At 46.9% G+C, this 21,953-nt stretch overlaps 1 long non-coding RNA gene across 1 annotated transcript in view; it reads right to left on the bottom strand.

Annotated features, from left to right (window-relative positions):
- Positions 1-21,953, bottom strand: part of LOC146776258 (uncharacterized) — an 858,823-nt gene that overhangs the window by 45,548 nt on the left and 791,322 nt on the right. Inside the window, exon 9 of the long non-coding RNA XR_014972116.1 lies at positions 15,311-15,344. This is a non-coding gene — a long non-coding RNA (uncharacterized LOC146776258). The remainder of the gene's footprint in view (positions 1-15,310; positions 15,345-21,953) is intronic.

The raw sequence follows: 21,953 nt of genomic DNA, 5'->3' as shown, positions 1-21,953 counted from the left end.
CCGCCCACCCCTAGTGTGCTGCCACTCTTTCACAGTGTTGGCTGTTCATTGGCTGCTGTCATGTGCAAAAAGTGCCTTCACCCCCATGTCTTCATGCAAGGCGTCCGCCATTTGCAGGCAAGTCTTTCCTGTGTGGGGACACACTGTTTGTCTGGCTGTGACCTGGGCCATATGGGCAGAGGGCATTGTTGTCTGCTTCTGAGTTGCACTATGTGATTTTTGAGGCCCACACTCCCGCCATCCGGGTTACCGTGTCTTGTGTTGGTGTTTTCTGTGGCCTGTGACTTGGCATTGTCTAGCTGGGTACATGGGGCATGGTGGCGCTAGTGGCATGTGCGTGTTTATGGAGTGTGGTTGAGTCATGCGATAGCTTTGGGGTGGTTGCGTGCATGATTGTGAGTTTGGTTGTGGATGACGTTCCCCCATGTGAGGTGAGTTGTTTGTGTACTCACCAGGCTCTCAGAGTCCTTCTACTCCCTCCACTGCCACCACCGGCAGTATGGCCATCACCTTCTCCTCCCAGGGATGGTATTGTACGCGTCTGCGGGCCGGCCCTCCTCCAGTGATGTTGGCCTGGTTGTCGTCGTCGGTCATTTTGTGGCGGACCGTCCTCCGCAGATCGTACCACCTGGCTTGGCATTCATGCCTGGTCCTTCTGGTGGACGCAACAGCATTCACAGCATCGACAATCGTCTGCCACATGGCTGTTTTTTCGGAAATGCTGGTCTGTCTGACCAATGTTCCAAAGAGGTGTGGCTCGACTCTGAGGATTTCGTCGACAAGGACCTCCAACTCTTGGCTAGTGAACTATGGATTCTTGTTAGTGGGCATGGTGAGGGGTGTGGGTGTGGATGGTTGTGGGGGGTGTGGGTGTGGATGGTTGTGGGGGGTGTGGGTGTGGATGGTTGTGGGTGTGTGGGTGTGGTTGTGCAGGTGTGTGTGTGAATGTGATGAGGGGGTGTTTGTGAAGGTGGTTGTGTGAAGGTGTGCAGGTGTAAGGTGTAGTGGAGGTTGTAGTATGGTGCAGTTGTTTCTCTGTGTGGTCTGGCAGCAGTGGGTCTGTTGCAAAGGATCATGGTTTGTGTGTGTTGGGCCTTTTTATTGGTCCATTGGTGGGTGTGGCTGTGTTTGAACTTTGGGTGGGTGTGTTATAAGGAGTGGTTGTGTTTTGGGCCTCTGTTTGGTAGTTTGGCAGTTGCAGGTCAGTGAATAGGTTGTATTTGTGCTTGTTGGACATGTTTTGTGGCTTTGTGCGATTCAAATGGAGTCTTCTTGTGTTGTTTTGCTTTGTCCTGGTTGTGTACGTGTGTTTTTAGCGACTGTACGGTGCGTACATCGGCCATTTTGTTGTACAGTGCTGTCCTTGTCTCTGGCTTGGTACGACTCGTACATGCGCGATGTTGGGTGAGGGTGCTGGTGTTGGGGCCTGGGGTGCGCTCCGTACTTACACTGGAGGGGTGTGTGTTCCCTCCGTACATACACGGGTGGGGGTACGGTCCGTACATACACTGTTGGGGTGGGGGTACGCTCCATACATACGCGGGTGGGGGTACGGTCCGTACATACACTGGTGTACATACAGGGGTGAGGGTACAGTCCGTACATACACTGTTGGGGTGGGGGTACGCTCCATACATACGCGGGTGGGGGTACGGTCCGTACATACACTGGTGTACATACAAGGGTGGGGGTACGGTCCGTACATACACTGTTGGGGTGGGGGTACGCTCCATACATACGCGGGTGAGGGTACGGTCCGTACATCCACTGTTGGGGTGGGGGTATGCTCCATACATACGCGGGTGAGGGTACGGTCCGTACATCCACTGTTGGGGTGGGGGTACGCTCCATACATACGCGGGTGAGGGTACGGTCCGTACATACACTGTTGGGGTGGGGGTACGCTCCATACATACGCGGGTGAGGGTACGGTCCGTACATCCACTGTTGGGGTGGGGGTACGCTCAATACATACGCGGGTGAGGGTATGGTCCGTACATCCACTGTTGGGGTGGGGGTACGCTCCATACATACACGGGTGGGGGTACGGGCCGTATGTACACGTGTGTATATACACGGGTGGGTGTACAGTCCGTGCGTACGGGGGTGTACATGCACGGGTGGGGGTTCGGCACGTACATACAAGGGCTGGGGGGGTGGTTGGGCGCGTATATACGGGGGCTGGGGGGGGTGTTCGGCGCGTATGCGGGCACATGTCTCCATGGTTGCTATGGGAGTTCGGTGCGGACGGTGTTTTTTCCATACGGTTGTGACATCGGACGCACGGGATGGATCGTACTTGCGCGGTCGGACTTCACTTTTCACATTTGTATGGTAAATCGTCCGGGGACGTGTCGGACACATTTTCCGACCCGAGGACGTGTGGGGAATTATTCCCAATGCGATTCGTATGGAGTTTTTCCCATGCGAATCGTACTTGGCAGTTTGTACGGCACTTGTACGATTCGTACGGTAAAAAGACCGGATACGAGTCGTACGGGGACATTTTTTCCAGGATCCTAATCGGCACCAAAATGTTTGGGGGTGACCTTGCAGAGAGGGCCAGGTCCAACTGGTGCTTGGTCCTTTCTGCACTACTTTTACTTAAGACACTGAAATTCCATATCTCCAGTTCTTTTGAACTGGTATAATTTTGGTAAAATTTCATTTATTAAAATGTCCTATATTTTTTCAGATCGGTGTGGGATTTTTCTTGCGTTGTCTTTTCACTTTATTACTGTTTGTGTGCTGAAGACATACTTTACACATTGCCTTTATGTTAAGCCTGAATGATTTTGTATCAAGCTGTAGGAAGGTGGAATCTGACTGCATGGTTGCCCCCACTTTTTTCCTGGTGTTTTGATGGTTTTTGACTTAGTTTGGCTGGGAACCTGCTATTCAGGTCCCCAGCCTATCTGCTTTCTCCTATAAATTGATTGCATGTACTTTAGGTACATTTCAGATTGGATCTGGAGTGCCCTTATAAGTCCCTAGTATATGGTATACTATGTACCCAGGGCATAGGTACCCCAGAGGCCTACCAGGGGCTAAAGCATGTATTATGCCACCCCTGGAAAGCCACCCAAAGTTACACCACAGGTCTGCTACTGCACCTGTGGTGTAACCTATATCACTATATATATATATATATATATATATATATATATATAGATTACCTACTGGCGGTCGCCAGTAGGTAGTTATAGTTAGGACCACGTTTCCATAGGAAAACCTCAACATTCTATTTTGAATAACTTTGGCGCCGGTCGACGAATCCTCGCGAATTTCTCAAAATAGGTGGGGCGCTACGCTCCGCTCCTACCCTGAAAGTCTCGGGGGGATCCGTCAAGCGGGGGCTGAGATAAAAGGGGGGTCCCAAAACGCGTTTTTCCCATGCATTTTTCCATAGGACCTTTAGAACGAGCTACAGCCCGAACGGCTGAACAGAATTACTCAAAATTTGGCAGAGAGGTAGTCCCTAGGTCAAGGAAGTGCCTTTTGTAGGTTTGGTGTAAATCTGTTCAGTAGATTCTGAGAAAATAGCCTTTAAATCAATATATATATCTGAGCCCGCTTACGGTACGCTTACCATACGCTTACGGTAAGCGTACGGTGGCGTGCGCGAGCGCGATTCTGATTGGCTCTTAGATCTTAGTAAACATTCGAATCGGCCGAAACCAGGAAGCGGCGGCCGCCATTTTGTGTATTTCACTCTGAAAAAAAAGAGTGAAAACAAGGAAAGGGGGCAATGAGGAGAGTTACAGACCCCCTAACATTTGTAAGGGGGTCAAAGAAGGACAGAAAAGTACAAAGAAAACATTTATTGATTTAAAAAAAAATCACGGGGTACGCGTACGGTAAGCTTACGGTAAGCGTACGGTAGGAAAAAAAAAAAAAAAAAATGAAAATCAGATTTAAGTGTTTAGATATTAGGGGGCTCTAAAAAGAGCCGTTGTGTTTATGAAATGATTTTTTAGTGGTACCTACAAGTAAGTACCGATGCAGAGTCTAAGGTTCAAGAGGAAGACTCTGTTCCCATCATCATTGAAGTGCACACCATCTCCTCTATAAATGTCTTGCATGTCATAACGCAAGTTGTTGTGGTAAATGGCACCCATACCATAGTCACGGAGGAAAGCAGAAACAGATTTGTTGACGTGCTTTCTTGCTTTGTCATCGCACCGCGTGCCCACCGTGCGTGCACGGCACTAACTGCGTAAAGTGGGCGCGCGGTGCGCGAAGCGCACCGCGTGCTCACTGTGCGCGCATGGTGCGCGAAGCGCACCGTGCGCGCACGGAACGAACTGCGTTAAGTGGGCGCGCACGCCACGAATGGCGTAAAGTAACTTAGCATTTAAAAAACCGTACAAATTCACTGAAAAAACCATAGGTTTCACACACGTTATAGTTAGGAATTAGCATTTAAAAAACCTTGCAAATTCACTGAAAAAACCATAGGTTTCACACATGTTATAGTTAGCGGAAATTTTACTGATAAAAAACCAATGAAATTCCCCCGTTATAGTTAGTGCAGGCAACTATAACTCACGCGACCGCAATCTTCTGCTGATGACATATGTGTCTTTATGAAAAAAAAATATTTGTAATATATGTATAGCTAAAAATGTATGGAAGAAGACATGGGCAAATAAGTGTCTAAATACAGTATTAGCATCAGCAGAGGATTGCGGTCGCGTGAGTCCTGCACTGGGGGCACATTTGGTGTCCCTGTGCATAGTCCAGCGCAAACCGGTTCAGGGGCTTCCAGCCCCTGCTCTGGCATGAAACTGGAGAAAGGAAATGGGTGTAGCCACCCCTCTTTCCAAACCCTCCCATAGGTGGGTCCCCAGAGTATGTCCAACCCCCTACCTTAGTATAAGTATGGGCCCCCAGTCCTTAGGACTCTAGATTACCCTGGACAAAACTCTGAAGCCAAATCCTGGACCTTCAACGCTCTGCTCAAGATCAGAGGACTGAAGAAATCTCCCTTGGGGTCAAGGAGTGACTCCCCTGCTTGGCAGGCACCAACAAAGCAATATGCCAGTCTACATTATCGAAGCTCCCGTCAGACTCCGATGTATTTTCAGCCCAGGAAGAGGATTTCCAGACATATCAGAGGCCGACGCAAGTCCCCAGCAAAGCTGAGACCCGCAGCCCTTGTGAGTAGCATGGAACCAGAACTCCTGGCCACCGTGCATTTCTGCAAGTGCATTGACTTCTCGACGTCTCTTGAAGTCGTGCTTGGGCTGACTTGCAGCCCCCACCTCAGGCACGAAATCCACCGAAGATTGTTGGCCTGGTCATTCCGAGTGACCCGTGGGCCGCCATTTTGTGTTTCATCTTCAGGTCCCTTTGCGCTCCTTGGTCCATTGACTGGTGGGTCCCTGAGGGGATAACTTTGTATTTCCTTGGGCTTCCCTGGTTGCTCCAGAGGTGCCCTGACTCCCAACCAAGTGGTGAGTTCCATAGACCTTGCTGGTCTGCACCGAAGCATCTTTCTCATTTCTGCATGGGTTGCTGTTGCCAAGGCTTGTTGTGTCCAATCCAGGCACCGATGCTGCAGCACTCGACATCCTTCATGGGACAGCTTGAATCCAGCTCCTGGTTGTCCTCAACACCTCCTGGTCCTCGTGGCTGAAGAGTCAAGCTTCACCTCTTTCACCTGAAATCACCGACATCGGTGGGCATCTGATCATCGCCTTCTTGGTCACTGGCTGGTGACCCAGACTCTGTCCCCTCTGCTTTCAGGTTCTTCTCATCTCCGATCGAGGCTTGGATCTCTTCGGACACTTCGCATCTTCACGGCAGCAGCACTTCTTCGCCAGCTCCCATTGAAATCGACGACGCGACCCGACACTAAAAGACACCTATGCACCCGGCTTCCCTGGGTGAGGTAACACGAGAATTCAGGTGCTCTCGTGGGTGCTAGCCCTAGAACTTCCTAAGTCCAAAAGGGTTTGGTCCTAACTCATTTCTAAGTGTCCCTAATCTTTAAAAATCTAACCAAGACTTTCCCCATAGAAGCTAACGGGAGTTTGCGGCTGTGTTCACACACTGCACACGGCCCCGTGGGTCCCCTGTGTCACTACCTTGGGTGGTTCCTTGGGGTCCCAGCGATTCTACAGGCTCTAGGCTTTGTGTATAGTTAAGTTGTGGTTCTTATACCACTATTTTAGTATATGGTTTGGCTCGCCCCTAGAGCCTGACGTGTATTTGTGCTATTTTACTGTGATTATTGAAATGTAACCTATGTGTTTTGACCTCTAGTCTCATAAAGAGACTAGGAGGGTGTGTTTAGTAATAAATACATATATTTTATATATACCTGGTGTGGATATCTTTCATTTAGTGACTCAAGAGATTATAGACTGGTAAAACAAGCTGCTTTACAATCCTTCAAGACTTAGCCTGAAGGCTGCTCTCCATAACTACCACTAGTATAGCTTTCAATAAAGGTTGTCTTTAACCTATAAGGGGTTGTTTGGACTGATACAAGGTGCCCACTATAAGTAGTGGACAGCATATATCAGGCCAACTTCTCACACAAGCTACCAGAGGGTTAAGCATGAGTTAATTTAGTGACTTTTGTGGCTCACTCTGACCAGGATTGTGGTTGTTGCTTGAGAAGGGTTTTCACCACCCTCAATCAATTACCCAATATTTCACACTAGCATATTTCATCTAGTGCAGAATAATCACAAAGGAGCCCATCAACCACCTTTTTCACCTCCATTTCTGAAACAACACGAGCCTGCTTTCAGTTGGCCACATCAGCTTCATCTGTTGTGCTAAATGTTCACTGATTACTGAAACATTGCGACTAGAACCTTGCATGGATGTCCCAGTTTCCTCTGGAGCAGTTTGACAAGATCTTTTGTTCCATTTCTGCTACTCTATTTCAGGTTTTCATTTACATGTTCTTGCTTTTTAAAATCTCAAAGATTGTTAGATGGCTCAGTCACCCACCAGAAGGCAGTCAAGAAACACAATCCATTCCAACTTCACTATTTAGCTTTCAGGGAATCTTTAAATATTTAGCTCTTTGCCACTGTTGTGATGAAGAAACCAAGTTCTAAATCAGGCCCTTAGTCACTGAAGTGTCTCCTTTTGTCACGCTCAAGGTTAGAGAACCCAACACAAAATTATGTCCTAATTGGTTAGATGGGGACCAATCTGTTTTTATTGATCCTATAAGCTGTAATGACAAGGTAACAATGTCATAGTAGATACAAAAATGGTATGATGCAAAACTGGGAGTAAGAAAACAAGAGGATGGTGCAAGATTGGGTACTGGTCAAAAGACCTGATGATGATCATACCAAAATAAGTAAATACTATCAGCCACAGAAAATAGCTGAAGTTAAAGGTAACATTTTTAAACTCAGCAATGGTCTAGTCTGGAGCAAGGACTGCCTTTCAAAGTATTATGGAGTTTTTCCCACTCACCAAAATAAAAATCCTCTTGTGCATAAATATGATAAAGCAGAAGATGAAAGGGACATCGTCAAAAGGAACAGGGAGCCACCTAACTGGTTTATAGAATTTCAAATGAGTGATTTCTTTTTCATCGATGATCATAGTATAGCCTATCATTATTGGGAAAATGTGTTATAATCTGTGAAAACTCAGTTTTACTCGTTAGCTATGGGTTTCTTTATGGACATCCATCACCCCTCAATAATGGAATGCCCTCATCTCCCTTTCCCCCTATAACATACATTTGGTATGCTCTGTTGCCAGGTTAGAACGTTGAGCAACAGCATTATTCCTCAGTCTGAGGAGAGTTGGAGACTGGAATAAACCTGTTTTATCATATAGCCTCTGTGACTCATTACTTCAAATACATATACCTAAGGGAAAACAATGTGTAGAAACGTAGTACGTTAGTCAATCAGAAGGATAAGTGCATGGATCGCATCAATTAAGATTCCAAGGCTGCTTTGACACCTTAAAGGGGCGGAGGTACCTAAAGAGAGATGCCAGTTAATCAAAGAATCCTCTTTGATTTTGTACTAGGCATGGTTTCTGTTTAGTCACAATTAAGTATGAGCCCAGTGAGGGACATTTAGTGATTGACGGCTAAGAGCAGTTGCATGAGATTATACATTGACTTCACAGAGATGTAGATTCACATACATAGGTGGTGTAGAGGTTGATTATTTACATGAAGACAGAGAGAAGCATGTGAGTGCAGCTGCCATTTCCTGTGAGCAGCAGTGAGTGCATATACACCAGATGCAGCAAATAATACGCCCTATAAAATGCTAGAAAACCTATTTAGGATTTTGGGGAGGTGGGAAATATGCCAAAAAGTGGAAGGAGTCCCATTCACCTAATTTAGAGTGTAGAAAGTCTCAATGAACTCTAAATAGTTTGAGTGGAACATCTGGCACGTTTTGATGGATCTCACACATGTGCCAAGCTCTTCATTCAGGAATATCATTCAGGGAAATCAGCCCGGGGAAAAACATTTCCACACCTAGTGGCTTTCCACTGAAACATCATTGGTTAATGAAAAATGACCTCATAACTTTGCATATTGAATCAGCCAAAAGATTTGCACATTTGTTCACATTTTCGAGGCAACTTGCAATGAGTGCCTACGAGCAGATGCATCTTTGTCAGAGCTGCATCTGTGACACAAACATGGAAAAAAAATAATTTGGTGATGGAACTGGAACACATTAGTACAGTGGAAAGGCACACAAAGAGAAAAATAGTGAATATCCAGGGAATAGAAATACAATAATGTGCAAAGTGTAATGATTCATGCATTTTGTGAAGACAAGTTGACAATAACTGTGGTGTGAACTTTACATGTAGGAGTTGTAGTGCTTTGTTGAGAGGCAGTTCAATTGCATGAGTCCATACAGGCTAACTCCTGCATAATCACCAAGGTTCTTGTCGTTTTATATGGACGCTGTCACTGCACGTGTAGAATGTAAAATGTTCATTTGATGCATATTTGCTTAGTGGTGTTCATGGAAGCACAATTATATGCAGCACAGGATGGGCATGCCCGTTGGCAAGTTTTGATAAGCATGCTTTCACAACTGTGACTTCACCACCAGCAGTCCACATTTATTATACTAATTTACAGATGTAATCTTCTCTGACCAAGAAAGAACAACTGACACCCACAGTATTTAAAGGATGCTAGTGACTGTATCATCCACATCATTACAAGATACATATTGGGTTGTATAGGTGCAACTTTAGCACCCTATGTGACTAGTGCACACAAATGAATTTTGTGAAGTCTGTCATGTATGATTCAGACACAGCCTGCCAGTATTTGATAGGCATGCAGCTGCCATTTCTGTACCTATGCCCGAGTCTAGTTCTCATAACTCTGATAACAATTTCATCTGTGTCTGAGATGAATCTCCCTCAAAAGTAATTATTGCAGTAGGACATCGCACATACATTTCAACTCCTCACCCATGTCAGAACCCATTTTATTTTTCTGCACAATGCCTACCCGGGCCATATTTAGTAGGACTCTAGGCACATATTTTGTGAAATAGATGCACTGTAGGCACTCCTTTTACTTGTAGTCATTACGTGTGTACGGCTATTTTTATGTACCCTGTGACCTCCTCTTTCTTCAAACCACCCTTCTGAAATTGTGTCCCAGCAAACTATCCCTCACTAGGTGAAATGTTTGCCTTGTTGTTATGCTATGTGTATTTGTAATGTTCCCATATTGCCAGGAGTTTATCCTGGTGCCTGGATAATAGGGTGATGCTCGGGCCTACCGAAAGAGCACTGTTTCCAGTTTTTTTTCCTTAATTTTAAGACTATGCTTGTGGCCCTAATGTGCAGGAGGAGATCGTTCCAGGCTTTAGGAACTAGATCCTAGGAGAGGTCACGTGTTGTGGCTCTTCAGGTGCAGAGGACATGGGTGAGCAGCAGGCTCGCAGACTGAAGATATCAGGTAGGGGTGTTGGCACTGTTGCAGCTGTTAAGGTATGTCGGTCCTTGGTTGTTCAATGCTTTGTGTGTGCAAAAAATTTGAAAAGGGTGTGTTTGTTAATGACGTGCCAATTGAGGTCTTTGTGGTCTGTCGGTGTGGGGTGGGAGTTTGAGGGTACGTCTAGCTGCTACATTCAGGATAACCTAGAGTCTCCTCGGTAGGCATGTAGTGATGCCGATATAAGGTGCATTTTCATAGTCCAGCTTGCTGGTGATCAAGGCGAGGATGCTGGCTGAATAGATGCTGAGCAGCAGCCATCTGTAGATTTTCCTTAGGAGCTTGAGGCTGTGGTAAGAGGAGCAATTAATCGAGTTAACCTGGCTGGTAATGGAGCATTGACTGTTGAAAATTAACATTCCCTAGGTTCCCAGCTTGGCTCACTGGGTGGGTGTGGGTCATAATTGTGAGGGCTACCAGGCAGAGGACCAGAGTGAGGTCTTTTTTCCCCGAAGAGGACCACCTCCATTTTGTCTGAGTTGAGCATCAAGCAGTCAGTCTTTATCCAGTAGGAGAATTCTGAGATGCAGTCGATTAATTTTGTTTGGGCACTAGAGGCGTCCTCAGAGCGGTAGAGGATGAGCTGAGTGTTATTACTGAACAAGATGAAGTTGAGTCCTTGGGCTCGGATGATGTTGGTAAGAGGGGCCATATAGCTGTTGATGAGAATGTGACCGAGTGCTGAGCCTTGGGGGGGGGATCGTAGACGTCAGGTGGAAGACAGATGAGGTGTATGGGGCCAAGATAACAGCCCATATGGGGCCTCTGAGGAAGGATCTGGTCCATCAAAGTGCAGGTCTGAGTATTCCAATTTCACAGAGGAGTTGGACAAGGTTTGGGTGAGAGACAGCATTAAATGTGGCATAGATGTCAAGAAGGACGATGGCCACTGAGTCACCCATGTCCATGATGAGATGGATGTCAGCGGCAGCAATGAGGGCAGTTTTAGTGTTGTGATTTGGTCTGAATCTGTATTGGGATGGGTCTAGGAGATGGTTGTCATTGAAGAGGTTGGCCAGTTATTTGTTGATGATTTGTTTTCAGGACTTTTGCTGCGCAGTGTAGCAGGGAGATAAGTCTGTAGTTCACCAGTGTCTTCAGGTCCTTTAAAATCTGTTAATATTACATTAATTAAAGTTGGTGAGAAGAACAAAGCATGTGTTAGCCAATAAAGACCTAAATTATTTTTGATCCCACATTTTAGAATATTCCTTTTTAGAGACTTCAACAGTTGTTTTTTTTCTCTTTTGTTATGTGGCACATCAATTAAATTAAATTCTTCAGCAAGAGCAGCATTGCAGAGCAATTTAAACAAATTCCTGAAGGGGACAACATAATACAACATAACTATACTGTATCCCTCCCATATAGGAGTAGGATTACACATTTCTGGTGTTATTAAATGTGATTCTAAAAGGTGGAAAGACTTTTGCGGCACCAACAAGTTTTTAGGGCAAAGCTGCTTAACACTCACTTTGCTAGTAACCTGTTTGTCTGCATATACATGATCCCTTTGTATAATAGAAGAGTTAGCAGCATCCTCCCAAACTCCACAGAGGCAAAGTTTGCTTAGCTTGATTTATAAACATAACAATGTACTCCTCCCCTATATATCATTCAAGAAACTGTGCTGGATTTTCCTGTCACATTTGCTGATAGGCCATATGTACAGTGGCATAAAACCAACAAAAAAACATTGCACTTTTGACTTCATAACCCCAAAATCTAAATCAAACTATTAAAACCGTTCATGACCGCATACTAAATATCTTCACAACAAAAACAAAAAGGAATAGTAAATACAATTAAACAAAGCTTAAGAATAAAATGACTGGATAGGATGTTGGTGCACTAGGTCGCTCAAACAGCCTGCATTTCAATCACCCACAGCAATTGTATGACCGAGCCGAATAAAAGGTCTTCCCACATGCTAAAGTTGCTTCATACAGTCTTTAAAGAGTTTTGTGTGTGGCTAAGGCTTCACCCATGTGCATCCCACATAACAAGGGAGTGGGACCAGTTATTAACTGCTACAGTGTGTGTGGTTTAATTCCTTGTGGGCAGCTTTTGTAGCTTGAGTATCTCAGATAAGTTCTCACTGTCTGTGCTCAATGGAGATACTGTGTTCAAGCCACAAACCCTGTTTTCATTTGGGGGGGGGGGGGGGGGATCATGGCCATCTGCTAAAAGCAGTAGGCATAATTTTCACTACGCAAGGGGGACTTCGGTGACTGAAGTCCCTCACTACTTCTCCTCTGCCTCTGATCCCTGGAGACCACAACTAGCAGCTCGAAAAAAGTCTTCTTTTTTTATTAAATCTACCCTCTTATTTTATTTGCTCAATTTCCTCCATAATTTCACACCAAATTTCAAGACCCTCAAAGCAACAGCATGATGCAATGCACTTTACCAATGAGAGCCTCAATTACACAAGTTCCGCTGTAGACATAAATACAATGCCCATAAATGACTTAAGTTTGTTTTATAAACAAAGAAAGGATGAACAAATACAACAGAAAATGGTATATGACTTTTGAATACAAGTACTTCATTAATGATGTGAGTGTCCTATCTATACTCTTTAGCCATTTATATATTAGAAATCCAACTCCTAGTCATATAAATGGTATATTAATGAACTTAGGGCTCAATGTATATCTTGGCGGTATATATACTCTGTCACAACGGCAACAAAATATACATACCACCAAGATAAAGATCTACCTGCCAAATTTAAAAGTGGGCTGACTAAGTTTAATCACTGCGGAGACTACTTCATCTCTGCCATGATTGAACACCTCCAACAGCCCTCCAGAGTAAGGGCTGTTGAAGGTAGACCTCAAATTCTCCCCACCTAATTATGAGAGTTTTCACTGTCCGTCATCAGCAGTAAACTTCTTGCAGTCAAAACTGCTAAATGCATATTCTTGTTTATTTTCAAATAGAAAATCCCAGTTCAGGATTTTCTACTTACTAATAAAAAATCAAACAGTTTGGTGCAAGGCTCTGTCATGTTGACGGAGCCATGAACCAAACTGCAAACAGCACTGACAGGAACCGCCCTGACGGCTTTTCCTGACAGTGTTTTAGAAATTACCTCCCGCTTGGCGGTGATTTCTAAATTAGGCAGGCAGCATCTCCGTCAGGGCGATGGAGTAGTTTGCTCCGTCTCCCTGACAGAGAAACAGACTGTCCACCTATATATATAATAGGTCAAGCTGGCGATCATTTCTGCAGCATTGTAAGGTGCCGCAATCACAGTGGTTCCTGTCAATGCTGTTGACAGTATGGTGCAGGGCTCCATCAACATGACAGAGTCCAGCACCAAACTGTTGTCGTTTTTATTTTCAAAAAGCAAATCTCAAAGCAGGATTTTCTTTTTGACATTAAAAAAGAAACTGCTCCACGCACAATAGGAGACCTCTCCCATGCCAAGGGGAGCATTTAGCAGTTTCCACTGCCCCTTGCTGCCTGTTTTTTTTATGGTGGTGATAAGCAGTGAAAACTTACCTCTAATTCCACCCATCTAAATTTGGTGGGCAGAATTAGAAATGTGCTTTCCCCCAAAAAAAGAAAATTACATGGGGAAAAAAAAAGAAATGTGCTTTTTTTGACACCCCTTTCTCCGCAGGTCCGTCAGAGGGTTTTAACCACGGCAGAGACAGAGTAGTCTCTGCTGAGATTAAACCTAAACTCTGCCCACATCTAAATTTGGAAAGCGGACCATTAGCTTAGTGGTATACATACTCCGTTGCAACACAGTATCTATATTACCAAGTTATAACTGGGGCCCTTAGTGTTGTAATGACGGATTTAAATATACCAAATACAGGCAATCAACATAATTCAGCATATATATGTAGTCCACTTTCTATTGAAATCTGTACATATCTTTTTGTACCGTAGTGTTCATTATTTTTCATAATGTGCTTGCTAAATTTGCATTTCCATTGTCATTTTTGTGTTTTTTCATTTCATGTAAATATTTTACGCTTTGTGTGGTAGTCCAGATTTAGGAGTCATGGACGTTGGTTTGGTTGCACATGGTGTTGCTATCTATACACTCAGTCGATATACACATTCCAGAAACCACTTTCAGGAGAATTTTGGTTAGGAATCAGATATCCCTACAGCACGGAAAGGAAAAACTTTGTAAGCACGTCATAATGTGTTGTGTGTTATTAAAAAATAATAATAATGTTTCTTCTTTGAAGTAATTCTACAAGGACCCTCTGGGTGGGAGAGCGGGTGTTATTTGTATCATTGGTGAGGGTACTGAAACATTATTAAGTGTGCCATAAGAATCATATTCTGCAGATGCGTCCGGAAATGTTAAATTTAATCGCGTTATGTGGATAGAAAGCCTTGAAAACCTATGCTCCTTTTACTATTTATTTCGGAGAAAAGTATTGGAACAAGTAGATGTTTTTCCAACTTATTTTTAAGTCTTGCCTCCTGGTGTAATTCTTACCCATTGGGGTCTTACACTCCTTCCGCTCTCTCGGGTAAACTGGGGCTGTGTTAAATATTAATGCCTGTTCGATCACTTGAAAAACTCGAGGGAAATGAAAAACTAAAGGTCTGGGAAGTCAAGAAAGAAGGAAGTGAGGGGGAAATAGACTGCGCGCTTTGAGATTCAACCACTCGGAGCTCTGTGCGTGTCTTTCGGAAGAAACCGAATGGGACCGATTTGGAATTTCCCACCACAACAGAGGAACGTGTTTGACTTACTTTGAAACCTAACTGAGATCAAGCTAAGGAAGTATATATTTAAATAATAAAGTACAAGAAAGACAGTTAATTTTAGTATGAACATTAATTCAAAGCAGTCATGTTGAGGTTAGCAAAATCTGTGATTGTAACAAGTTTATTTCATCTGTTGATGCCGTTATAAAAATATTGATAATTTATAACGCACTACAGACTTAAATATCTTTTAATGCTGGCAACAGGTGTTCTAATTAGTTAAGTGGCACCTTTGTTTCCAAAAGTTGAAAGAGGAAAGCCTCGGTCCACAGCTTTGATCGAAATCGTACATCTTTGGGATAGACACATATGGCCTTTTCCTTTGATAGTCTTAATGTCACGGGATAACGCCTACGTGGTATTCGCTTTTGCTTCGTGTTCAGTCGCGAAAATTCCAGAAGGTTCTGGATTCCTTTTCCCTATGTGGTCGCAATCAGTTTAATGAAACCAATAAGGTGTTTGAATAATTTACCCCATTGTCAGTTAATCCAGTGATAACATCAGAAAATAGCTCGACTAATTTATTTGTAGTGTAGAATTAACCACTTACATTTATTTACATTATTAATTTTCTAAAGTGAAAGGACTTACTTGTCACTGAGAAATCGTTTGGTCCACATGTAATCTGAAAACAAGTGCAACAACATCATTAAATATCTAAAATATGAAAATATAAGGTCAAGGCGCTATTAGGAAATGATGGAAATGTATATAGACTGATGAATGACTCGGTTAATTACCGGCAATCTTCATTACTCTGAGTCATAGTCTTCCTCGTCACAGTCACCCAGGAGCACCCCGTGTTCCAGGCACAGCATTCACCCAGAAACAAAAAAGTCCCCACCCAATATGGCGGCCTGACAGGAAGTATCTGTCACCTGACCTATAAAGAAACATCCTGAAATACACAAACAGATAAAAAACAAAGAAAGAAAGCAACATTTTGTTCATCCCCCACGCCCGAGGTGGGCGGGAGGGAACATGACTGTGACGAGGAAGACTATGACTCGGAGTAATGAAGATTACTGGTAAGTAACCGAGTCATTACCTTCCTTCTCTGTCTTCCTCGTCACAATCACCCAGGAGCGTATACCCAAGCGCCAGACGAACAAAAAGAAACAGACACCAAAGATGTCAAGGAATATTTATTGCAGACAAATACACACAATCAGTGAACAGCCGCAAGGACAGCAGAACCAAAATCCCCAGAGAAAACCTTCCTCATCCGCAACTTATAATTGGATATAAAAGTATGGGGGGAGGACCAAGTTGCCACAGCACAAAGATCTTTCAAGGAGGCCCCCTTAAAAGAAGCCCAGGAGGAAGACACAACCCGGGTAGAACGACCCTGAATGACCGGGGGAAGAGAGACCCCTGAATGCAGGTAGACCAAGGAGACAGTGGACCGAACCCAACGTAAAAGAGCAGCCGTGGTAGGCCGATGACCCTGGCGGGCAACGCCAAAGGTGACAACCAAAAAATCCACCTTGTGAAGGGAGGCCGTACGCTCAAGGTAGATCACCAGAGCCCTAGTCAAATCCAGGGAATGGAGCCGGATCTCCTCCTCCGTAGAGGGGGCAGTAAAAAAGGCAGGAAGGACAATATCCTGGAACAAATGAAAAGCGGAGGACATCTTGGGAAGAAAGGCCGGGTCAGGAGGAAGGACCACCTTGTCAGGGAAGAAATGCAAGAAGGGAGGATGGCAAAGTAAAGTGCCAAGCGCCCCCAAATGGCACCCAGAGGTAACGGCCAACAGAAAACAAACTTTCAGGGTGAGAAACTCCAGAGACACAGAAGGCAGAGGCTAAAATTGGGAAATCTGCAATGCATGAAGGACCAAAGGAAGATCCTAGTGGGGAAAAGGAGAAGCAACGACATGCCGTCGAAGAAAGAAACTGCGCAGAAGGCAAGAAGCCAAGGACTCAAAGGAGACGAGCGAGGCCCCCCGGATAGCCTTAATGGCAGACAACTGGCTGTGGAGAGTAGAGACCAACAGCCCAAGCAAAAACCCATCCCGGAGAAACTCAAGCACAGAACCCCCCTCACAGGAATCAGGGAGAAACCCCTGCGAAGAACACCAAGCAGAGAAATTCCTCCAGTGATGTTCGTAGACCTTAAGGGTACTGCCCTTCTGAGAATTCTGAATAGACAGGGCCACCGCAGAGGGACAAACCAAAGATACTAGACTTCGCCTTTCAATTTCCAATCCCCTAATGCCAATTGGCCTTAGAGCCTGGCTAGACAGGTGAAGAAAGCGGAGGGGAGAAGGAGACAGCTGGAACCTCCACAGAGGAGCAACCGCCAAACGAAAAAGGAGGGGATACCAAGACTAGCAAGGCCAAAAGGGCACCACCAACAGCACCACCACCTGCTCGGACCTGATCTTTGCCAAAACCCTGCTGAGAAGGGGAAAGGGAGGAAAAACGTAGAGAAAACCCTGAGGCCAAGGGAAACTCAGGGTATCTACCCCCCATGCCTCCCCGCAAGGAAGAAGGGCGCAAAACCTCGGCAGAAGAGCATCCTGAGGGGACGCAAAGAGATCCAACCAGGGTCCCCCGAACTTCCCCAACAGCTCCCAAAAGACCAGATGAGACAGGGACAGAGAAAACAAAGAACGAAGAAGGCGACTCAACTGAGCCGCACGCCCATTCTCCCTCCCCGGCAGATAGATAGCCATCAGACCCAGCAGATTGGCCTCCGCCCATGACCAAATCTGATCCACCAGAAGTGCCAACAGAGAAGAGAGAGTGCTCCCCAAATGATTCAAGTAGGCACGGGCCACCTGATTGTCTATCCGGACCTGAACCCACACGTTCCTCAGGTGAAGGGCAAAGCACAGGAGAGCCTTGAACACAGCAGCCAGTTCTTTCCAATTGGTGGTCATCTAGCTCTCCATGGGGGACCGAGGACCCTGAGCAGAAAGAACCCTGAGGTTGGCACCCCAACCCCAAGGGCTGGCATCGTTAGTCAGGGTACAGGGAAGGGTAGGGTCCAGAGGCACCCCCCTCGCCAGGTAGTCCGGCACCAGCCACCACTGCAGCAGAAGAGAAATGACGGGTGTCACTGGAACAGAGGCATCATAGTCCTGGACCCCAGATCCCAGTGAGCCAGGAGGTGATACACCAGATGGTAGAGGTGTTTGCGAGCCAAAGGAACCAGAAATAGAGAAGCAGACATGTCCCCCTGAACCCGCAACCAGTTCCGTGCGGAGGCCGATGAGGCTGACAGTAAGGACCCCAGACGAAACCGGAGTCGGAGTTGGCAAACCGGAGTAAGAAACACCATCCCCAACCTGGTATTGAAGAGAGCACAGATGAAATGGAGCTCCTGAGACAGGATGAGGTGGGACTTGCTGTGATTCACGAATAACCCATGGGACTCCAGGCAAAGCCGCACCAACGCCACATCCTCCAGGGCCATAAAAAAAGACGAGGAAGAAATTAACCAGTCGTCAACGTAGGGAACAAAAGCACCCCTTGAGCATGCCACATACACACCAGGGGAGCCAGGACCTTAGTAAACACCCGAGGGGCAGAGGCCAACCCAAAGGGGAGGACACAAAACTGGAAGTGCTGACCCAGGGCAAAGAACCACAAATACCGTTGGAAGAGAGGATGCACAGGAATATGGAAATAAGCATCCAAAAGGTCCAAGGATGACAGAAAGGCCCTAGAGGAAACCAGAGGCAGGATCCGCTGCAAACTCACCATCTTGAACCTCTGGTAAGGCACATAGGAGTTCACGGTCCTAAGATCCAGGACAGGGTGGAAAGCCCCGACGGCTTCCCCACCAGGAACATCGGAGAGTAGCAACCCTGACCCAACTCGGCCCCGGGAACAGGAATGATGGCACCCTTCCGGAGAAGATCCAGGATCCCCTGCTGCAACCCCAGCCACTTCAGAGGATTCCAAGGAGTAGGAGTGGGAACAAAATGATCTAGTGGACGAGAAGAGAAGTCGATAGAATAACCTTCGACCACAAGACGAAGCACCCAGGAATCAGTGACGTCGCGAGCCCAAGAAGAGGAAAACTGGCCAAGCCGGCCGCCCACCTTGAGATAGTCACGACTTTGGAGAGGCATCGGTAAGGGCAGCACCTGCTGGCTGTTGCTGGGATTTTGCAGAGAAGGGGGTGCCACGGCCACGAACCCGCCCCCGAAAGCGCTGGAAGAAACCCCACCCGGTTGACGGGACGATCTCAAAGGCACGCCTATAACCAAATCCCCGACCCCTCAAAGCAGGCAGCAGAGATGTCAGGAGCTTACGATCCTCCACTGACTTCTTCAGGAGATTCTCAAGCCGAGATCCAAACAACTTAGCACCATCAAAGAGCAAGCGAGAAAGAAGGGATTTCTGAGAGGCCTCCACCTTCCAGGACCTCATCCAGATGTTACGACGAGCAGAGATAATGGAACCAGAAATGGCAGCAACAGCAGACAGAGAGTCAAAAGTAATGTCCGACAAAAGGCTATCCTGCAGATCCATAAGGGACAGATGAGAATTAACGTCCTCACCCTGCTGGAGGGCTTCAGACAAGACGTGCAAATCATGCAGAAGAGACTGGACCACATACGAAGCATAAGCCCCTGCCCTAATGGAAAAGTTAGCAGTAGAGTAAGCCCTTTTAGCAGCACCATCCACTCGTTTATCCACAGGATCGCTCGGAGAGGCGTCCTCAGAAATAATCAAACCACTGGATGCCAGACCCACCACGAGAGAGTTCACTTTCACCTGAGGGGGAAACTCAGTCAGAAAGCCCTGAAGAGGGTATTTTTTAGCAAGGAACCACGGGAACCCAGCCTTCTCAACATCAATCCAATCCCTGGACAGAAGGCCCTGGATGGCCTTATGAATCGAAAGGGCATCAGGCTCCTTCCGACGGTACTGGGAGAAAAAATCCTCCTCCTCCTCCTCCAGAGGAACAACAGCTGGAAAGGCCAATTTTTCCTTCAAGTGCGTCAGGACCTCCCTCAATTCAATGCCTTTAACAAAGCGCCCATGCTGCTCCTCATCAGAATCGTCAGGGTCAGGCTGAGAAGAACCCCTAGGGACCTGAGGCACCAGCCCATCCCGAGCCTCAAAGACAGAGTCCACAGCCTTATTAATCATAGCCTGCAGGACATCAAGATCCATGCCCACAGGCCGCAGGGAGGAAGCAGGATCAGAATCAGATCCAGAAGACCAGCAAGGACGCTTTGGAAAACACAACTACTGTGAGGAGGAGAAATGCTTAAAAAGGTGGCGAGATACACAGCTGCTAAGCAACCGGCCCCGCCCCCCCTGACGCGTCACACCGAAGACGGTCTCGAGAGACCACAAAAAGCCCCAGGAACCGCCCCACATGGACCGGAACCATGACCTTCATGCATGAAACCAAGAGGTAAGCCGGGCACCCAACTTGGACTAAGAAGGCAGGGAACCCCAGCCGCACCTGACCGCCAAGCGCAGGATGCTGAAATGCCACAACCCTTCACCGCCGCTCCCCAGTCACTCAGCACGGGAGCAGCAGTCATAAATAAACTAAAATGCAGTGCAGAAAGTGGAGAGGCAGCCGGTCCCCATGGCTCAGTGCAGAAGCGGCACCAGAAGCAAACCGCCGCACTCAGGGGAGCGGCGGCCTGAACATAACAAGGGGACACAAGAGCAGACCCCTCAAACAAAGAACTTAACGGGACCGGACAGCAACATGAGCCACACACAAACGTAGAATGGGTGTTCCAGCCTGAACACAGTGAAAAAAACAGGATGTTATAGGTCACGTGACAGGTACTTCCTGTCAGGCCGCCATATTGGGTGGGACTTTTGTTTATGGGTGAATGCTATGCCTGGAACATGGGGGGCTCCTGGGTGACTGTGACAAGGAAGACGAAAGACGAAGGTAATGTGCAGTACATTGTCTCTTTAAAAATAATATTTGGGGTTGTGTCTAAGATGGAGCCCTAGTAGCTTAATCTTCACGGAGCTCCGCCTCCCACATTTGCAAAGGTAGCGGGCTTGGCGTGTTCTGGGGCACCACAAGGCTTCAGCACCATGGGGGAAGTACCCTAATCACACTGGGGCCAGCTTTACAGGATCACAGCCGCATCAGCCTTCCAACGGCGAGTACTCTGGGCCGCGTGGAAGAGCAGCGACACAGTTAAGATGGCAGCCGCCGTGGAGCCTTGATCCCGATGGCTCCAGCAGCCACAGTGAATCTCCCCCAGCCTGCCTGCATCCCCTGAATTGCCCAGCACATGCAAGTGACAAGGCCCACAGCGATGAGAGTATTGTGATACGTGGCCAAAGCCCCACATGGGGTGCGAGCACAACACAGGAGCCAGCACTGGGCCATGGTGAAGACGGCGGCAACAGAGAACTGGATTGGGCCTCCTCCAAAACAAGACTCTTTGGCAAGCCTTGTGACAACTTAAAGCAGTGCAGCTACACAGCGGGCACCCCAGAAGTGGAGGCAGGGCACTGGATGGCATATGCTGATGTTGGTAAGTGCGGTGGTCCTGCTCATGGCCCCAAGAGATGACTTACAATGATCTTATTTCACTGGCATAATAAACAGCCCAAACACTCAGTGGGGAAAAAGGCATGGGGCAATGCCAGAACAAACATCCATTCCCTCAGAGACAACATCGGAGGTTGGTGTGGGCCCTACTGAAATTGGGGACTCACAAGGGGAATAACAGCCTGACCAGTGAGGCTCTGGGGCCCAAATTGCACACCCAGGAAGGGCGACTCCCACCACAGCGCTCTCAACTTTGACCCTCCGAAGGAGCATCCACCACTTTAGCGGTCTCAGCGAGTATCGGGCTCCACAGATGAAGCAGCAGTGGGGCCCTGGTCTCACTGCATCAGCAGACACACCTAGTGAGACTTGCGGTGCAGGAGCTCCACTCGCAGACAAACATCTAGGTATACAACCACTGGAGATGACACTCGGGGAGATCCTTGTGGTTTAGTAGTAGGGGGTCGACCCTTCACCCCCCATTCCTGCCCCGCTCCTCTGACCAGACTCCATAGCCGAATTCCTGATCAAAGGTCTCCCTAATTGCAAGGGAGGATGCCTGAACACTCCATGCAACAGAGACCGGTGAGCCCTGATTTTCAGCAGTCATACTACCCCCATTTGTGAGGCAGACTGCACCTCGCCTTGCTATACAACAGCTACCACACTGGTGGACATTGGCATGGCCACTCTTTTGGCCTACTCACCTATCTCTATCACACTGTGGATCCCAGACTAC

This window comes from Triturus cristatus, chromosome 12 (genome assembly GCF_964204655.1).
Source record: "Triturus cristatus chromosome 12, aTriCri1.1, whole genome shotgun sequence".
NCBI lineage: Eukaryota > Metazoa > Chordata > Amphibia > Caudata > Salamandridae > Triturus > Triturus cristatus.
Note: the sequence above shows the minus strand (reverse complement) of the source record. Positions and strands in the feature narration are given on the sequence as shown.